We start from the raw sequence: 17,555 nt of genomic DNA, 5'->3' as shown, positions 1-17,555 counted from the left end.
CATGGAAGCTAAATAGCATCCTACTAAAGAATGAATGGGTAACCAGGAAATTAAAGAAGAATTTTTAAAATTCATGGAAACAAATGAAAATGAAAACACAATGGTTCAAAATCTCTGGGACACAGCAAAGGCAGTCCTGGGAGGAAAGTATATAGTGATACAAGCCATTCTTGAGAAACAAGAAAGGTCTCAAGTATACAAACTAACCCTACACCTAAAGGAGCTGGAGAAAGAACAGCAAAGAAAGCCTAAACCCAGCAGGAGAAGAGAAATAATAAAGATCAGAGCAGAAATCAACGAACTAGAAACCAAAAGAATAGTAAAACAAATCAATGAAACTAGGAGCTGGTTCTTTGAAAGAATTAATAAGATTGATAAACCCCTGGCCAGGCTTATCAAAAAAGAAAAGAGATAGGACCCAAATTAATAAAATTAAGAATGAAAGATGAGAGATCACAACCAACACCAAAGAAATACAAACAATTATAAGGACACATTATAAGCAACTATACGCCAGCAAATTTGACAATCTGGAAGAAATGGATGCATTCCAGAGACATATAAACTACCAAAACTGAACCAGGAAGAAATAGAAAACCTGAACAGACCCATAATCAGTAAGGAGATTGAAGCAGTCATCAAAAATCTCCCAAAAAGACAAGAGCCAGGGCCAGATGACTTCCCAGGGGAATTCTACTAAACATTTAAAGAAGAATTAATACCTATTCTCCTGAAACAGTTCTGAAAGATAGAAATGGAAGGAAAATTTCCAAACTCATTTTATGAGGCCAGCATTACCTTGATCCCAAAACCAGACAAAGACCCCATCATAAAGGAGAATTACAGACCAATATCCTTGATGAAAACAGATGCAAAGATGCACAGAAATGAGTTGCATTTCCTTACACCAACAGCAAGACAGAAGAAAGAGAAATTAAGGAGTCGATCCCATTTACAGTTGCACCCAAAACTATAAAATACCTAGGAATAAATCCAACCAAAGAGGCAAAGAATCTGTACTCAGAAAACTGTAAAGTACTCAAGAAAGAAATTGAGGAAGACACAAAGAAATGGAAAAACATTCCATGCTCATAGACTGGAAGAACAAATACTGTGAAAATGTCTATGCTATCTAGAGCAATCCACACATTTAATGCAATCCCAATTAAAATACCATCCACTTTTTTCAAAGTAATGGAACAAATAATCCTAAAATTTATACAGAACCAGAAAATACCCCAAATAGCCAGAGGAATGTTGAAAAAGAAAACCAAAGTTGGTGGGATCACAATTCCAGACTTCAAGCTCTATCACAAAGCTGTAATCATGAAGACAGTATTGTACTGGCACAAAAACAAACACATAGATCACTGGAACAAAATAGAGAGCCCAGAAATTACCCTCAACTCTATGGTCAACCAATCTTTGAAAAAGCAGGAAAGAATGTCCAATGGAAAAAAGACAGTCTCTTCAACAAATAGGATAGCCACATGCAGAAGAATGAAACTCGACCATTTCCTTATACCACACATAAAAATAGACTCAAAATGGATGAAAAAAACCTCAGTGTGAGACAGGAATCCATCAGAATCCTTGAGGAGAACACAGGCAGCAACTTCTTTGAACTCAGCCTCAGCAACTTCCTCCTAGAAATATCACCAATAGCAAGGGAAGTAAGGGCAAAAATGAACTATTGGGACTTCATCAAGATCAAAAGCTTTTGCACAACAAAGGAAACAGTCAACAAAACCAAAAGACAACCAACAGAATGGGAGAAGATATTTGCAAACGACATATCAGATAAAGGGCTAGTATCAAAAATCTATAAAGAACTTATCAAACTCAACACCCAAAGAACAAATAATCCAATCAAGAAATAGGCAGAAGACCTGAACAGACAGTTCTGCAAGGAAGACATCCAGATGGCCAAAAGACACATGAAAAAGTGTTCAAAACCACTCGGCATCAGGGAAATACAAATCAAAACCACAGTGAGATATCAACTCACACCAGTCAGAATAGCTAAAATTAATAAGTCAGGAAATGACAGACATTGGCGAGACTGCGGAGAAAGGGGAACCCTCCTACACCCCTGGGGAGAATGCAAGCTGGTGCAGCCACTCTGGAAAACAGTATGAAAAAAAGTTGAAAATAGAGCTACCCTATGACCCAGCAATTGCACTACTAGGTATTTACCCTAAAGATAAAAATGTAGTGATCTGAAGGGGCACATGCACCAGAATGTTTATAGCAGCAATGTCCACAATAGTCAAACTATGGAAAGAGCCCAGGCATCCATCAACAGATGAATGGATAAAGAAGATGTGGTGTATATATATACAATGGAATACTGTGCAGCCATCAAAAAACCCCCAAATCTTGCCATTTGCAATGACATGGATAGAACTATAGGGTATTATGCTTAGCGAAATAAGTCAATCAGAGAAAGAAAATTATCATATGATCTCTCTGATATGAGGAATTTGAGAGGCAGGGCAAAGAGTCATGCAGGGTAGGGAGGGGAAAAAATGAAACAAAATGGGATTGGGAGGGAGATAAATCATAAGAGACTCTTAATCTCCTGAAAGGAACTGAGGGTTGCTGGGGAGTGGGGGGAAGTAGGGATAGGGTGGCTGGGTTATTGACATTGGGGAGGGTATGTGCTATGGTGAGTGCTGTGAAATGTGTAAACCTGATGATTTACAGACCTGTACCCCTGGGGCAAATAATACATTATATGCTAATAAAAAAATGAAATCTTGCCATTTGCAAACCATGTGGATGGAACTAGAGGGCATTATGCTAAGTGAAATAAGTCAATCAGAAAAAGAAAATTATGATATGATCTCACTGATATGTAGAATTTAGGAAACAAAACATAAGAGCATAGAGGAAGAGAGGAAGAAATGAAACAAGATGAAATCAGAGAGGGAAACAAACTGTAAGAGACTCTTTGTCATAGGAAACAAACAGGGTTGCTGCTGGAAGGGAGAGGGTTGGAGGGTTGGGGTAACTGGGTGATGGACATTAAGGAGGACACGTGATATAATGAGCACTGCATGTTATGTAAGACTGATGAATCACTGACCTCTACCTCTGAAACTAATAATACATTATATGTTAATTAATTGAATTTAAATTTTTTTAAATGGAAAAAAAATTAAATTTTGACTAGACCACTTTTTCCCCTTACTGTTCAATATTGGTTACTGACCACCTAGTATGCAGAAGACAGAGATGACACAATGATAAAGAAAAGAAACAATTTCTTCCCTCGCAGAGCCTATACTTTACCAAAGAAGACTTACCGTAACATAAAAAGAAAAGTAAAATAAGGCCAGATACAGGTTTTATGGTAAGGTTATTGTCATACATGTTTAACTATACAATCAATTGCAAGAATATTCTTTGGCCTTTGTGGTCCATTTGGAACTGAGTTTACCTTTATTATAGATAGTAAGTGATTTTTCATGCTACCATGATGTTCCCATTACTGGGTCTTTTATTTATCTCTTCTAGGCTATAACATGTCATTCAAGTAGCTGGGTAAAGGGATTCTTTTAAGGGCCTTCCATGAGCCAGCAAGGCAAAGCGAACTCAATACCATGAAAAATTGATACATTCGTGATTTTTCACCATCAGAGGACCACGGTACATGCAGCAAGCCTGTGGATTATGAAAAAAAACCAAAACTTTCTAGTGAAGTTATAGAGACCACCGCTCAGTTTTGAAAGAGACATTTTTCTAAGACTTCAGGAACTGGAGGAACCTTTATGCATTGCGTATAGGGACAACGATCATTTCGAGTTTTGCTGCACCCACAGTGAGATCTCATAGATAGCCGTGCCAGAGTTGAGGTTTGTCTGGTCGTCGTAGCGGGGGCAAGGGCATCTCAGGAAACCAGAAAGGAACTGAAATGATGGACTCTGATCCCACAGAGTCTAGATTGAGATGGCACCTGTTTCCTCTCTCATACCAGACATGGGGGACATGACACAGGCTAGGGGGTAAGGGGAAGGACTAGAGACTTGCATAATGACTGCTTTTATGAACAGATACTTTATCTAGATAAATATAAGCAGGACACCAACTCTGAAACTGTAGAACTCAGAGACTGGGGAAATAAAAATTAGTCTGAGAATAAGAGAGCACGTCAAGAGATTCATGTCAGGAAACCAGCCCAAGTTCCATGCCAACATTGTACACCCTTGTCCGTATGTCAAAGACAGCTGTTTACTCTTTGGTGATACAATGCACGTTAGTGGTCTGTCTGACCCTGGGAACATTCTGCCATGTGGGTCAGCCTCCTGAAGGTGGTAGAAGAGAAAAGAAGCTAGTGTGAGAAAGTAGATGAAATACCCAATATTCAGGCCTACTCTCTCGACCCTTGGAAGGTCTAGGGGAGTTATCACCGGCCATCAAACCCTTAACTTCTCAAATAGGAGTTAGTCCTAGGGGGGAAAAGGTGGGGTATTTGGGGAAGAGCCTCATATCCCATACGCTTGGAGGAGGCATAAGTTTTCTAAGTGGGACCACAAGGATTTACTAAAAGGAGATGTGTAAGACAATTATTTGGTAATATAAACTAATGATCTATTTCCTCCATTACTTCACTCTTCTCTTCCATTTCTTCTCATCAAACATAGACTATGTTTTCACAAATGATTTTCAGTAAAAGGTATTTCCTTAGATCTATATCTATCTATCTATCTACCTACCTACCATCTAGCTACCTATCTACCTATGTATCTATCATCAGCTATCCATCTGTATACACACATGTGTAGTTTTTTACATTTTATAGCTCTTTATATATAAAGTTCATCTAATGCATTCTATTAATTACTCATATATTTCCCCCATTTTTTAGGAATTAAAAAACATTTTTGTATGGTATATAATATAGAAGCAATTTTAATTTTAAAATAATTTATTTTAGATTGACATCTTATCAGTGTAGTATAAGTTCGTTTAAATATAATCTGATCATTTTCATAATATGTAAAGGCAAAACTGTATTTTCTCTTATTTAACAAATTACATACTTTGAATTTCTTTTTTTTTAAAGATTTTATTTATTTATTTGACAGAAAGAGAGAGTGAGAGTGAGCACAAGCAGAGGGGGAAGGGGAGAGGGGAGAGGCAGAGGCAGAGGGAGAAGTGAGCTTCCAGCTGAGCAAGGTGCCCAGTGTGGGGCTCCATCCCAGGACAGTGGGATCATGACCTCCGTTGAAGGCAGATGCTTCACTGACTGAGCCATGCAGGTGCCTCTAAATTTCTTTGATTCTATATAAAAATAATTTTTTTTTTTTTTTTTAGAGCGAGAGAGAGCATGCTTAAGCAGGGGCAAGGAGAGGGACAGAGGGAGAGAGAGAGAGGGAGAATCCCGAGCAGGCTCCATACTCAGGATGGGGCCTAATATGGGCTCAATTCCATGACCCTGAGATCATGACCTGAGCCAAAATCAAGAGTCAGAAGCCCAGCTGACTGAGTCCTCCAGGCACCCCTCTAAAAATCATAATTTCAAACAAAAAACTTAAATAACATGTTGTTGAATTTAGTTGGGAATCAAGCACATACCAAAATGAAGAACTAAATCCCCAGTGTGTTATGTCATCAAAAGGGGACAAAACCCTTTTAACCTTGAAATTTTTGAATACTAAATATAAATTGATTTACTGTTTTATATTTGCATTTTATATCTGACTAATAAGATTGGAAAGAAAGTTTCAGGCAGCTAACTGGAGAGTTTTTCTGCAAATGAAAGAATCTAGGTGTAGATAACCTTTATGCCCAACAGGCAAAAAAGACAAATGGAAATGCATGTCACCATTGTTTCTTTTTTTTGTATTTTATATTCTTTGTTATGCTATGTGCGAATCTGATTTGGATGAATGCAACGTTTGACAGAATGAAGATTAGTTTGAGTCAAACTTACAGAACTATTCCCACATAGCCTTCATGAGTTTGTGGCTTTTATCATAATCAGTTGTGAGGATGAATCAAATAATATAAATGATATGTAATAAAACAGCTATTGAACTAAGCAATACAACCTCTAGACAATTCAGTCACCAGAACGTTTGTCTGACTCCCATTAAATACTATGTATGCTCAATCCCCTTGCACCTGGAGGCTCTCAAATGTTCCAGATCACAGGGATAAACATTGCCTAAAAAACAAGATGTTGAACCAGATTGCATTAGCCACCTTTAATAATATGAATCCCTTGAAAAATGCTAATGTACTGATGTTCAAGATAGCAAGATAATAGAACACAATTTAGAACTACCTAACTTACAGCTTCAAAACTGATCTTTTCTTTCTTATAAATAAATTTATTTTAAAAGGTTTTATTTATTTATTTGAGAGAGAGAGAGAGGGAGCAAGAGAGGGAGGGAGCACAAGCAGGCAGTGACAGGCAGAGGGAGAGGGAGAAGCCGACTCCCCACTGAGCAGGAACCCCCTCCAACATGGGGCTCAATCCCAGGATCCTGGGATCATGCATGACTCGAGGCGGAGGCAGACGCCCAACGAACTGAGCCACCCAGGTGCCCCTAAATAAATATTTCTGCAAATCATTCTGTATAATAATAACCTTAGGCGGAAAGTCCCCACAAAATGGCTGGAGAGATACAAACTCTTAAAAATGCATTTACAAATTTACTTAAATACGTGGGAGTTTATTTGAATTGACTTGCAGTTACTGGAGAAGGTCTGCCCTCCTTCCAAACTCAGCATTTTCCACCGAGAAAGTAGCCTTCGGAATATGTATTTATTTTTCCTGCCGTATGTTATTTGCACTGGGTTACTGAGCATATTCTCAAACTGCTCTTTCTACCCAAACCTACAGAATAAGTAAGAAAGGAAAACAGTGATTAAATAGGACCTAGCCTGTTCCCCAGGAAGATGCCTCCAAGAGCCCATAGGCAACAGGTGATAGCTGAAAACATGAGGAGAGTTTTTGGAAAAGCCATTCATGTATATTCAAGGACATTGTCACTCTGTTTTTGCATCAGAGACATTTGGTCTTTCAACCTGTAAAGAAACCCATCCAACTTGTCTTTATTAATTGCTCTTGGGCCCCAAACAGAAGACTTAAGAAGTAAATTGTGGCCTAGATTTCATTTTGTTTGTTTGTTTTCCTTTAGCAAACCAGTTTTCACACCCTTCCTTTCTCTGCTGGGTTATATTTGTTCTTCTAGCATCTGTCCTAACCAACCTCAGTAGCAATGACATTGGGTGAAGTACCTCCCCAATGTGCTTCACAAAGCTAGCCCCCAAAATCAAATCTGGCTGCTAAACTCAGAATTCTTCCTGCTACACCATACCGCCTCAGTTCTGCAGAGATGGACGCCACAGGACTAGCTCTGGGACAGCTGGGAAGCAGGGATGAGTGGTGGTTATCAGAACTACAAGTGTTCTCTTTTCCAACTAACCCGTATCATCAAATAAATCACAGAGATGACTCTTGCAAGCTAAGTTGGAAAGCAGCGTTCATTCCTTCCAGGAAAAAAAGAAAAGCGAGAGGAAGTCATCCTAGACAGAGATACTATTTCATCTTGCTTTTTTACACTTCCTAAATCAGTCATGGTACCATTTCTCTCCTCACTTCAATCCAGACCTGGAATGCGGGAAGAGCTAGAAAGACTTTCCTGAAGGCTCAAGGAAGCACCGGAAGGAAATGAGACCAGAGTGTGCCCACCTCACTAGAAGGTCCATCCACATGGGATTAGGCTAAGTCTCCTTCTCCCAGCTCTTTGTCCGTGCTCCTGCCATATTGACACAGGACAGAGGGAGGTGTTTACTGCTGAGTTAGGCACATCTCTTCTGTTTTGATTTCATGGGAACGGCAAGAGTTGAGATCATTAAAACAGTATCTAAAGGAACTGGAAGCCTCATATACTGCTAATCTGGAATGTAAACTGGTATACACTATTTTTTTTAATATTTTATTTATTTATTTGACAGAGAGAGATAGAGAGATCACAAGTAGGCAGAGAGAGGGGAGGAAGCAGGCTCCCCGCTGAGCAGAGAGCCTGATGCGGGGCTCGATCCCAGGACCCTGAGATCATGACCCGAGCCAAAGGCAGAGGCTTAACCCACTGAGCCACGCAGGTGCCCCTACACTATTTCTTAAAACATCAAACATGCTCTGCTGTGTGAAAGAAGCACACGTATTGTATGTGTGCACAAAAGGCACATATTGTATGATTCCATATTTATGGAATTTCCAGAATAGGCAAATCCATAGAGATAGAAAGTAGGTTAGTGTGGTTTTCAGGAGACAGGGGGAGGGAGGAATTGGGACTGACTGCTAATGGGTATGGGGTCTCTTTCTGGGCTGATGGAAATATTCTGGATTTAGATCATGGTGATGATTGCACAACGTAGTGAATGTACCCCAAACCACACAACTGTATACTTCAAAATGGTAAATGTTTATGTTATATGAATTATATCTCAGTTAAAATAAATTAAAAGTAAAAACACTGGGGACCCACATTCCAAAAGGTCTGAACTGAATCAACAACTTTATATGGATATATCCAACTACATAAAGGATACCTTTCTCAGTTTGGAAAAAAAAAAAAGGGAATGGAGAGGAATAGGAAGACCAGTTTTGTCTGAGAAACATGATCTACAGGTCTACTTGTGTTTTCATAACAAAAAATAAAGTCAGGCAGAATTTTACCATAAATCTTACCACATAGTCCACTCCTGAGGCTCTACCCAAGGAAAATGAAAATACTGTCACACAGATAATCATACAAGAATAGTCAGAGTGGCATTATTCATGACAGCCAAAAGCTGGTCCACCCAGTGGTGAGTAAGACAGTAAAATGTGGTGTATCCACATAATGGAATACTATCCAGCAATTACAGGAACAAAATACTGCTCCATGAAATGATGTACACAGAAGACTTCAAAAACACGAGGCTATGTGCAAAAAAGCCAGAGACAAAAGACTACATATTCTATGGTTTCACTTGTGTGAATTTCACAGAAAAGGGGAATGATAAGAAAGTTCTAAAATTGGAGTGCGGTGGCGGTTGCACGGCTCTGTGAATCTACAAAAAATTACTGAAGTGTATATTTCAGTTAGTGAAATGGGGGGTGATTGCCAGAGGAGGGTAGGCAGGAAAGAGGAAGAAAAGAAACAGAAAGAAATATTTTATTTTAACACATTAACATATAATTAATATAGTATATGTTATATTTAATTATATGTTAACTTATTAACTTATATATATATTATATGTTAACTTATATGTTAACTTATATGTTAACTTATATGTAATATAAGTTTATATTATAAGTTTATAACTTATAAACTTATATGTTAATAAGTTAACATATAATTAACATATTAACACAAGAAAATATAAAACAATATGACAGAAGTAACACAGAAGTTTCAGATTAAGACACAGCTAATGCAAAATACTCAGAAAAGTTTCAATAAAATGTGGGTAGAGATATACATCAAGCAAACACATAAAAGCCCGGCAATATTCACAGCAGAAAAGTGGAATTCAAGGGCTACGTCTTCAATGAGACAAAGAGAATCATTTTATATGAATAAAAGGTAAGAGATGCAGGGCAGAAATATTAAAGCTCATCATGTTCTGATTTTCTAAATACATGATTGTACCTATTTCTATTGGTCTATCACCAGACAATGAATAAGTTTATAATAACATCAAATAATATGTATATATTTGAATTGGTAGATACATTAAATACGTATAAAATAGTTTCTTTTTAAATGTCCAGGAAAAATTGGCACAGAGAAACAGCCCAGCAAGAAAATCTCAAGCTCTGAAACACAGAACTTTTTCAGACCATATTCTCTGACCACAGAGCCTAAGAGACATTAATAACAAAACTACAACACAAAAATAAAACCTCTACCATTAGAGGAAGAGAAATTTTAGTTCTTCTCCCCATGCCATATGCTTCTTTGCCCACTCTCTTCCTCCCTCACACTCTTCCCCTAAGCCAGGTGGCTGTGGAGCTCTGCTCACTTCTTTGTCCTTTTCCAGTTCTGCACATTAGGGGACCACTGATGCCCAGGTGCTCACCATCAGGGCACCCCTTAGAGCCCAGCCAGCTTTCCCAGCCTGATGCCTGGGTATTTGCTCCCAAGATTTAGAACAGGGTCTCTGTTGGGCTTGACTCTGAGTTCTGTGCTCCATTCTAGCTTCTCCAGAAGCTAGAACATTGTTATGAACTGGTTCAGCTCTTAATAAGATAGGGCTTTGATTCCCATTTGATTCATGTTTCTTCTATAAAACTCTGTGGGAATCTCCAAGGAGAAGTATAGAGTGACTGAATGAGGATGATTTATACATTTCTGCAATCCCAGATATAAATATTACTGGCAAGTTTCACTAACATTCCATCTTGATTTTTAATATCTACCAATTGGAAACTAGAAAAGACTTCTGTGCAGCCCAACATTAAAATACTATTACAAACTATTTATAAAATAGAACTTATAAAAACGAATGAGATGCTTCCCAAAAAAATGAACTATTGGGACTCCATCAAGACAAAAATCTTCTACACAGCTAAGGAAACAATCAAAACTGGAAGGCAACCTACAAAATGGCAGAGGATAGTTGCAAATGTCTTAGCAGATGAAGGGCTAGTATCCACGATCTGTAAAGAACTTATCAAACACAACACTACAAAAATAAATAATCCATTTAAGAAATGGGTAGAAGACACAGACATTTCTCCAAAGAAGACATACAAATGGCTAATAGATACATGAAAAAATGCTTAACATTCCTCCTCATCAGGGAAATACAAATCAAAAACACAATGAGATACCACTTCACGCCTATCAGAAAACAGCAACTCAGTGACCAACTCAGGAAACAGCAGACACTGGCGAGGATGTCAAGAAAAGGGAAACTCTTTTGCACTGTTGGTGGGAATGCAAACTGGTGCAACCAGTCGGGAAAACACTATGGAGATTCCTCAAAAAGTTAAAAATAGAACTATCCTATAACCCAGCAATTGCACTACTAGCCATTTATCCAAAGGCTACAAACAGTAATTGGAAAGGGCACATGCAGCCCAATGTTATAGCCACAATGTCCACAACAGACAAACCATGGAAAGGGCCCCAATGTCAATTGACTGATGAATGGATAAAGAACACACACACACACACACAAGAATATCCTTCAGCCATCAAAAAGAAAGAAATCTCGCCATTTGCAATGACGTGGATGGAACTAGAGTTTATTAGATTAAGCAAAATAAGTCAGTCAGAGAAAGACAAATACCACAGGACTTCACTCATATATGGAATTTAAAGGGATGGGAAAGAAAAATAAAATAAGATAAAGACAGAGAGGGAGGCAAACCATAAGAGACTCTTAACTTTAAGAAACAAAGTGGGGGTTGCTGGAGGGAGGTGGGTAGGTATGGGCTATGTGGGTGATGGGAATTAAGGAGGGCACATGTTGTGATGAGCACTGGTTGTTGTACGTAAGTGATAACATGAAATCTATTCCTGAAACCAATACTACACTATTGGTTGACTAACCTGAATTTAAATAAAATCTTGGAAGAAAAACAATGGGCCTTTAGAGAGGTGATCAAGGTAAAAGATCATTAGGGTGGTCTCTAATCCAACATGACCAGTGTCCTTATAAAGAAGGGACATTTGGACACAGAGACAGACCTGCACAGAGGGAAGAGGATGTGAAGATGGGGAGGACGTCACATAAAAGTGAAGACAGATACTGGAGCGACGTGTCTACAAGCAAAGGAATTCAACAACTTGCCAGAAAATCACCTGCAATTAAGAGAAAGGCATGGAGAAGATTCTGTCTCACAGCCCCCAAAGGAACCAACCTGGGGACACCTTGATATTGGCCTTCTGGCCTCCAGGACCATGAGATAATGAATTCCTGTTGTCTGAGGCACACAAGTTGTGGGACTTTGTTAAGGCAACCCCAGGAAACGAAGACACGGTCCAAAATGCTAGCTCTTTCGCAGGGTAGGTCTTTTGAAAGCCCTACAAAAAAGTTGTTCCCCTGCTTATTCTGTGAAGAGTGTGACCTCTTCCGCCCTTCCCTACCCCCCATGGGACAGCTCCCATCTCTGGGGATTCCTTGTCTGGGTGATGGCCCTGTTGGTAGGGGACCAGAAAGAAGGCTAAAGCCCCCCGACCTTCCTCAGTCAGTGCTCACTCTCCCTGTGGAAAATTTCTACCACACAAGATGTTGAGGAAGTAGGCTTCTCTACTGGTAAGCATACAGCCAAGCAGGGAATAAAATCCCAATCCTCTATGCTTGAAGCCATTCTTGATCTTTAAAAGTGATTATTTTGAAACCACCTAGCCATTGAAAGGGTCAGTGTCTCCTTCTTCCCCAGGGGCGTGTGAGGAGAGCCTTGACTTAGGAGCACTCCTTTCTCAAAGAGGTGTCAACCTCCTTGTGCTTCTCAGGCCTCCTCTTGTACTGACCTGGGGTTGGGAGACTGAGGTGAGTGGCAGGGCCAGATTTATTCTTCCATGTGTCACAGAGCCGTCTGTGAGGCGTCTGACCCCAACTTCCGGAAGCTTTTGAACTTAGAATATGTGGTGCTTGGTTAGCTCCCCTTGCCCTCAGTTTTAGCCATAGTTCCAAAACAAAAGGAAAAATGCCACCCTGTACCTTGTTATGAATGGATGGTGATTCTGCTATTAAATTAAAATATTTTCTTGTTTAAAAAAAAAAACATAATGAGATGCTTCCACTTAATGCTTTTTTTTGTTAACCAAACAAAGAATAACAATAACACGTTAACATTTTAATGACAGATTTAAATAAAACCCACAGGAAAGAAATTAAGATGATCACAATAATAAAGATAAAGGTGGAAATAAATTGGAAACGAAATTGGACAGAACAGATAAGTAAATCCAAGAGCTGTTTCTTTGGGTTATTTAGTTATTTTAAAATAATACTAAGACAATACAAATAATAAGATTTGTCCCTAGTTTTTTTTTTTTTAAAGGTTTTATTTATTTATTTGACAGAGAGAGAGAGAGAGAGAGATCACAAGTAGAGAGGCAGGCAGAGAGAGAGGGGGATGCCAGGCTCCCTGCTGAGTAGAGAACCCAATGTGGGGCTCGATCCCAGGACCCTGAGATCATGACCTGAGCCGAAGGCAGCGGCTTAACCCACTGAGCCACCCAGGTGCCCCAGATTTGTCCCTAGTTTTAGAAGGATTTATTTAGTGACATGAAGATTTAGAAATCATCAACAAATAAAAAATTTCTGTGTGCTAATGATTGCGAAGAGCTCAATGAAATAACAAATCTCACTGTGCCAAGCTCCCTGCCACCTACCAGACCTCATCACACCCTGAGACCTCACTCCTCATTTCAATAGCCCTGAAGAAGTGAGATTTCCTCAGAACAAGGCTGTTGGCCCTTAAGGCTTGGCAAGACTTTTCAGCCCCTTTCTCTAACAATGCAAAGAAATTCAAGGTTACACTACAAGCCTCAGGGCACAAACTACTCCTTTCAATTAGCAATAATCGCGCCTCGGATAAACCTCATTGGCTACGATACTGCCACTGCGCAAGTAGTGTTGACCTTGTCTCTATTCAAGCTGACCTGCAGCCCTACTGAGAACCTTGCAAGAAAGCCTAAAATAAGCTGGGAGAACCTAGAGACTAAAGGGCATAGAGCCCAGTGTTTGACCTGGAAAATACTGAACTGAAGACTTTGTTACAGGAGAAAGCAAATGGGCGGGGGAGGGAAAAGATCATAAATGTTCCATGGGAAGAAGCTAAACAAATTTGCACCAGGCTCATCCGTTCAGTTTCTTATCTAGTCCCATCTTTCCTGTTTTTAGTTGTATGATTTCTGATTTTGTCTTTCCTGTAAATTGGACATAATCACTTACCTCACAGAACTGTTAGAGGAAATAAGGTAGACTCTGCGGAAAAACTTTGCAAAGAACAATGCTTGATAGGATGGTAGTGCAGGGAGAGAGGTTTCACTGCTCAGTGAGGGGTGAGATAAGAAAACACATGCCTTGAATCTGTTCTAGGACAGTCATGACATTCAACTTTCAAATGCAATTGTCCTCCTTGGTCTCCTCAGACCTACTTGAAGCAGCCAGTAGGCTACAGTGAGGTTAAAGACCCTTTTTAAACCAGAAGGTCCAGCTGTCCCAGTCAAGGGTGGGGGGGTGCGTAGCATACTTCCAGAGCCCAATAATCCCACAAGGATATTAACAAGGGCAACCTGGACCCTAGCTCCTCCTCTTGGGCACCCACATTTCTTGATCACCAAGACCTTTGGGTAAGAGCTTAAGTGCAAGTACAGATCTAGAGAACTGACTTTTAACTATGAAACAAATAGTTTAAAATCCCACCAGGACTCAGACTCAACGTGGAAAAACACAGAGCAGATCAGGCTACCGGAGGTGGCTCAGCCCCACTGGGACTGGGGGCTTATTGATCAGTTTGAGTGTTGGCGTGTGATGGAAACCCACTCCTCTGTCTCTTCTAGCAAATATTTAGTCAAATCCACATTGATCATTAATGTTTTGTTAAATGAATTTTCTTTAGGAAGGCGTGCAAAGAGGCCTCGAGTCTGGTGTTGTGAGTAGCAAGATCAGAGGCTGCACTTGGAAGACAGAAATTCCTGGAATAGTAGTATACATCTTAGTAGTCCAGATGAAAAATTTTAAGAGAGAATTTCTGGCTGGCCCAACTTGGGGCAGGAACGACAGTTTGGATTAATAAATTATGGCCAAACCGTCGTTCCTGATCCAAGTTGGGCCAGCAAGAAACTATCTCTTAAAATTTTTCATCTGGACTACTAAGATGCCTACTACTGTCTATTTCAGGAACCATAGGATTAATATACTATGGCCAAACTTTGGAAAACAGTGTGAAGAGTCCATAAGAATTTAAAAATAGAGCTACCCTATGACCCTGCAATTACACTACTGGGTATTTAACCCAAAGATACAGATGTAGTGAAAAGAAGGGCCATCTGTGCCCCAGTGTTCATAGCAGCAATGGCCACAGTCACCAAACTGTGGAAAGAACCAAGATGCCCTTCAACGGATGAATGGATAAAGAAAATATGGTCCATATATACACTGGAGTATTATGTCTTCATCAGAAAGGATGAATACCCAACATTTGTATCAACATGGACGGGACAGGAAGAGATTATGCTGAGTGAAATAAGTCAAGCAGAGAAACTCAATTATCATATGGTTTCACTTACTTGTGGAGCATAAGGAATAACACAGAGGGCATGGGGAGATGGAGAGGAGAAGGGAGTTGTGGGAAATTGGAGGGGGAGACAAACCATGAGAGACTGTGGACTCTGAGAGAAAAACTGAGGGTTTTGGAGTGGGGGATGTGGGTTGGGGTGCGCCTGGTGGTGGGTATTAAAGAGGGCATGTACTGCATGGAGCACTGAGTGTGGTGCATAAACAATGAATCTTGGAACACTGAAAAAAAATAAAATTATAAAAAAAAAACTAAAAAAAATAAACTATGGCCAAGTGGATACAGCCAAGTGATGTCGACATGGCAATGAGAGGTCTTGTGGATCAGGGGCCATGGCCAGGAAGAGACTCTTGGTGAGCTGGGCAGATGCTCTAAGAGGAACTATTACAAGAATACACACCACAGTGTGAAACTAGCTTATCTCTGGGGATGAGACTGTCTTTTTGTTTTGGTTTGTATCATTCAAGAACGTGTTAGTTGCAAGAAACAGAAACACAACTCTAATGATCTGAGGGAGAAGGTGAAAATCATCCAAAGGCTAACGGGAGGGCCCTGAGAGCAGGGTACAACTGGTCTTAAGAACAGCCAGAGGGTGCCTAGGTGGCTCAGTGGGTTAAAGCCTCTGCCTTTGGCTCAGGTCACGATCTCAGGATCCTGGGATCGAGTCCCGCATCAGGCTTTCTGCTCAGCAGGGAGCCTGCTTCCTTCTCTCTCTCTCTCTCTGCCTGCCTCTCTGCCTACTACTCTCTCTGTCAAATAAATAAATAAAATCTTTAAAAATAAACAAACAAAAAAACAGCCAGAAACAGAATCTTGAACACCCTGCCAGCACCATTTTTCACTTCCGGTTCTCTCCGAATGTCAGTTTACTTTCCTCCAGATTTTTCCACACAACAGGAGACATGGCTGCAAGAGGCTCCCCGGCCTGGCGTCTCCCTCTTTCACCACCAGAATGAGACAGATATTTACTCTGTCTCGTTCCAAATTTTAAAGCCCCAGAGAAGATCAGATTAACTCAGGCAGGAGTCCTTATAGCCTTGTTCCCCCTTCTGTCCATACTGTCTGGCACGTGGGAGAGCCTAAGTCCACAGGTTAAACAAAGAGTGGATGTGAGGGAAATAGGGGGAGCCTTGTGAAAGATAACTCCCGAGTTTAGGGACCAATGGGGAGGTGATACCATTAACTCAACCAGGCTGCAGAAAAGTAACAGCCTTGCAGAGGCTTGTGGAGCCCAGAGGATTGCTTCGTAGTGAAGAATGTGAATGTCAGAGTTAGACGGTCTGGATTGCAATTCCAGCTCCCCCACTGACCGTCTCTGTGACTCTGTGGGCAAGTTATCTCAACCTTCAAAGCCTCCACTGCTCCACCCATAAATACAGAGATCATTTTAACGCCCAGTTTTAGGGCTCCTGGTCAAAATTAAATAAAATACCCTGTACAGAGCGCTCAATAAGCAACTGATACTATTACATTCTTCTTGCAACCACACTGCACTGTTTTCGAATTGACTTTCGCCATCTTTGTGGTTAGAACAGATTCTTTTCTGATGATAGTGTTAAGTTGTGTGTTTCCACATCCATGCCAGTTAATCAGTCTGTTTCTCCAGTCCAGAGGCAAAGATATGTGCTCGATTATCCTTTTCTCAAAGGGGAGAAATCACTTTGGAGCCCCCACTTTTGTTTGGGTCCTGGTCATAACGGAGCCTACGCCATAAGAAGTGTCTGTCTGTTGCACAGAAACGTCACCAGGAATGACGTTTCCTGGCAGGCTGCCGGGCAGCAACATCCAGAAGAAGGTGACAGTCATGTTCAGAGAGTGCAGGCCTCGCCCAGCAAAATCTGAGACAGTGTGGAACTCACCCATGGTCCTGTTCACTCATTATGGCAACCACACCTCGACATGGGGAATTCCAAAGGCTTTGGCTTCTCTCTCTGAACCTTATGGTTGAAAGTAATTTCCCCTCTTGGTCTTTAAGTATCAGGTAAGGGATTGGAATATGTCCTTTACCTGGGAGAACATGCACATTTAAAAGCTGAAGCTTTTAATGTGGTCTTTTAAATTTCTCCTTACATAAGGACAATGGCTTTGGAGTCACCCCAGCCCTCTACGTAGGTAATGCCTTGAAGATGTATAAGTAGAACCTAGAAGAAGAAAGAAATTTTGTGGGTTTTACTTTTTATTAGTAGAATAAATTTTAATATTTTATATAAAAGTCCTAATTTTTATAACATCCTCAACTATGTTGGGGCAAATTATATTTTTCAAAGACGGCTACACTGATATATACCCC

At 40.2% G+C, this 17,555-nt stretch overlaps 1 pseudogene; it reads right to left on the bottom strand.

The window, feature by feature from the left end:
• Positions 1 to 13,436: 13,436 nt before the first annotated feature.
• On the bottom strand, positions 13,437 to 13,597 carry LOC123953610 (annotated as a pseudogene).
• Positions 13,598 to 17,555: the final 3,958 nt, after the last annotated feature.

The sequence above is a fragment of the Meles meles genome, chromosome 11, assembly GCF_922984935.1.
Source record: "Meles meles chromosome 11, mMelMel3.1 paternal haplotype, whole genome shotgun sequence".
In the NCBI taxonomy this organism is placed as follows: Eukaryota; Metazoa; Chordata; class Mammalia; order Carnivora; family Mustelidae; genus Meles; species Meles meles.
Note: the sequence above shows the minus strand (reverse complement) of the source record. Positions and strands in the feature narration are given on the sequence as shown.